Raw genomic sequence first — 3,719 nt, forward strand, 5'->3', positions numbered from 1 at the left:
CACCTGAACGTAGTCTTAGTGGAGGTCAAGGCAGTCAGAGGAGCGGCTAGTTGGCTGAAATTGCGAATGAAACGCCGGTAGAAATTGGCGAACCCCAGGAACCTCTGTAGGGCCTTACGAGACACAGGGGTTGGCCAATCTACCACAGCCTTAACCTTGTCGGGATCCATGCGCATTCCCTCGGACGAGATGATGTACCCCAAAAACGGAACTGACTGTGCATGAAACACGCACTTCTCCACCTTGACAAAAAGCCCATTCTCAAGCAGCCTCTGGAGCACTCGTCTGACGTGCTGAACGTGTTCCTGGAGAGAAGAGGAAAATATCAATATGTCATCCAGGTAGACATATATGAACTGATCAACCATGTCTCTCAGCACGTCATTCACGAGTGCTTGGAAAACCGCGGGGGAGTTGGATAACCCGAAGGGCATAACAAGATATTCAAAGTGCCCTCTGGGGGTATTAAACGCGGTTTTCCACTCATCCCCCTCCCTTATGCGGACCAAATGATAAGCATTACGCAAATCTAGCTTGGAAAAGATGGACACCCCCAGCAACCGCTCGAAAGCTGACGACATCAACGGCAAAGGGTAAGTGTTCTTTACCGTGATGTCGTTCAGCCCCCGGTAATTGATGCATGGTCGCAGAAAACCGTTCTTCTTGGCTACGAAAAAAAACCCTGCCCCAGCGGGAGAAGAAGAGGGGCGGATGAGCCCGGCTGCTAGAGAATCAGAAATATATTTCTTCATGACCTCCCTTTCTGGAACAGAAAGAGAATATAACTTGCCCTTAGGCGGAGATGTACCTGGCACTAAATCTATGGCGCAGTCATAGGGACGATGCGGAGGAAGAGAAGCAGCCCGGAACTTACTGAACACTTCCTTCAGGTCAAGGTACTCCTCGGGCACGTTAGACAGATTCACCGGCTCATTCTGCAACAAAGAAGAAGACACAGAAGAACAAGCAGACATCAGACAAGAAGCATAACATGAGTCGCTCCACGCCGATATGGAGTTCCGACCCCTTAGGCGGAGACGTACCTGGCACTAAATCTATGGCACAATCATAGGGACGATGCGGAGGAAGAGAAGCAGCCCGGGGCTTACTGAACACTTCCTTCAGGTCAAGGTACTCCTCGGGCACGTTCCGACCCCAATCCACCCTGGAGAGAGCTAGAATGAGTCAGTGAGCCCATAAACCGTGACAGAAATAGGCTACTATTTGGCCAGTGTAAAATAATGAGATCAACTCTATTCTAAAATATTTATCGGATAACTATTTTAAACAGTTTTTGTTTTTATTTTTGTTTTTATCTTGATATTTATTCTAAAACATAACAAGGATATTGTATGATTTCTAGAAATAAAAATGAATGTATGGCACAAATGGCATTTACAGTCCGTATCTCATATTTCCTTAATGTCTTTTATCTTTGACGGTGTTAAACATGATGTCACGTGGATGGGAATATGCATGGAAATGATATGCAGATGAGGTTATACATAGTAAAACAAGGCGTTGTAAGCTCCATATATGGTTATTTCGGAGAGGAGACGGGGTGGAGATGCACGTACAATCGTCCCGACTGGGATTTATAAAGGGATTTTTGGGCAGGTTCTGGCAAAATCTAGCTTTTGAGCGTACGTACACTTTTAGGATGAAATCTACGGTGATAGATCCCGTAGTGTGTGTGATACTGGGAAGGTTATGTACATTAAGTGCGTTAACGGTGATCTGGTGGCAGAGAGGAACTATGGGGATTTGAAGGCGAGATGCCAGACTGGAATCCATGAAATTACCCTCCGCTCCGGAATCCAGTAGGGTAAACAGTTTTTGTTTTTATTTTTGTTTTTATCTTGATATTTATTCTAAAACATAACAAGGATATTGTATGATTTCTAGAAATAAAAATGAATGTATGGCACAAATGGCATTTACAGTCCGTATCTCATATTTCCTTAATGTCTTTTATCTTTGACGGTGTTAAACATGATGTCACGTGGATGGGAATATGCATGGAAATGATATGCAGATGAGGTTATACATAGTAAAACAAGGCGTTGTAAGCTCCATATATGGTTATTTCGGAGAGGAGACGGGGTGGAGATGCACGTACAATCGTCCCGACTGGGATTTATAAAGGGATTTTTGGGCAGGTTCTGGCAAAATCTAGCTTTTGAGCGTACGTACACTTTTAGGATGAAATCTACGGGGAGTTTTATAAATGAGACCCCTGATCTGTCACTGAAGCACTTTATTAGATAAACGAATTAGATAGATCGCGATCTACCAAACAGCTCCATATAATAAAGCACTGTAACGACTAGATACCTTGGCAGCAATACATAATCGTGAATAACCTTTAAAAATTTTGCATTATTATGATTTTTTCCTTTTTGTAATGCAGATCACTTCTGCAGATCAGGCTATCACTTCTAGTTGGACATGTGTGGACTCAAATGCCATAGCATGTAGCATGATCAATCATAAAATCAGTACTAACAGTTCGCAATTAAATCCGTATCCTACCTTTTCCTGTAACCCGAGAAAATCAATCCTTGGTGATGAACATCATCGAAGATGTTTAATCCACAAGCATTCTGAGCATTCCTTCTTGCTGGTGTTCACATCAATCCACAAGCCGTTCTTTTAGGTTAGTCTATTTTCATTCAAGTCGATATAAAATCAGTTATGTATAGCATTCTTTTACGTTACTGAGCATAGCAAATAAATTGGTTGCAAAACGGTATCCACTCACATGCTTAAATTTTAGTCTGCTTGTTACGGTCAAAAAAAAAAAATGTATACAGTAACATTTCTATATGCAATAGCTTATATGAGATAGCCCATGATCACTAGATTTTATACAGGTGTTACTGTAACGATTTTGTAAATGGTGATCAGCAACCAAAATATTGATAATGTGGAAGTTACTGTAACCTGGCTTACACATAACACACTGACACATTTCTAATATTCAAATCCGTTAAAGGATTTTTAGGCTGCATTAATTGGGTCAACCGGAACCGGGAACACTTTCCATAACACCCGATGTTCTTGCTACATCGCTAGAAGAATGGCATCTATGCTAATATTAGTCTGTTTCTCTCTTATTCCGAGGTCACCGTAGCCACCAACGATCTTCTCAGCTGCTCACACTATGTGCTGAAGTGTCTTGCGGCAGGACGCGTTGCAGGCGCCATACCACACAGTGATGCAGCTCGTCAGAATGCTCTCGATGGTGCCTCTGTAGAAGGTGCACATGATGGGGGCCGGGGCTCTGGCTCTTCTTAGTTTGCGGAGGAAGTAGAGACGCTGCTGTGCTTTCTTGGCCAGTGCTGTGGTGTTGTCAGCCCAGGAGAGATCCTCTGTGATGTGCACACCCAGGAACTTGGTGCTGCTCACCCTCTCCACAGTCACACCATTGACGGACAGAGGAGCATGCTGAGTGCGCACTCTCCTGAAGTCAACAACAATCTCCTTCGTCTTCTCCACATTCAGAGAGAGATTGTTGTCACCACCCGGCCAGGCGGGTGGAGTCTTCTGTGCAGTGGTGCTGTTTTGTGCCTCAAAGCGAGCAAAGAAGGCGTTCAGCTCATTCAGCAGGGAGATGGTGCTGTCACAGGTCCGCGGTGGGAGCTTGTAGTCCGTAATGGTCTGTATCCCCTGCCACAGGCTCTGAGTGTCTCTGCTGTTGCTGAAACTATGTGCTATAC

This window comes from Sinocyclocheilus anshuiensis, unplaced genomic scaffold (genome assembly GCF_001515605.1).
Source record: "Sinocyclocheilus anshuiensis isolate Anshui unplaced genomic scaffold, SAMN03320099.WGS_v1.1 scaffold618, whole genome shotgun sequence".
NCBI lineage: Eukaryota > Metazoa > Chordata > Actinopteri > Cypriniformes > Cyprinidae > Sinocyclocheilus > Sinocyclocheilus anshuiensis.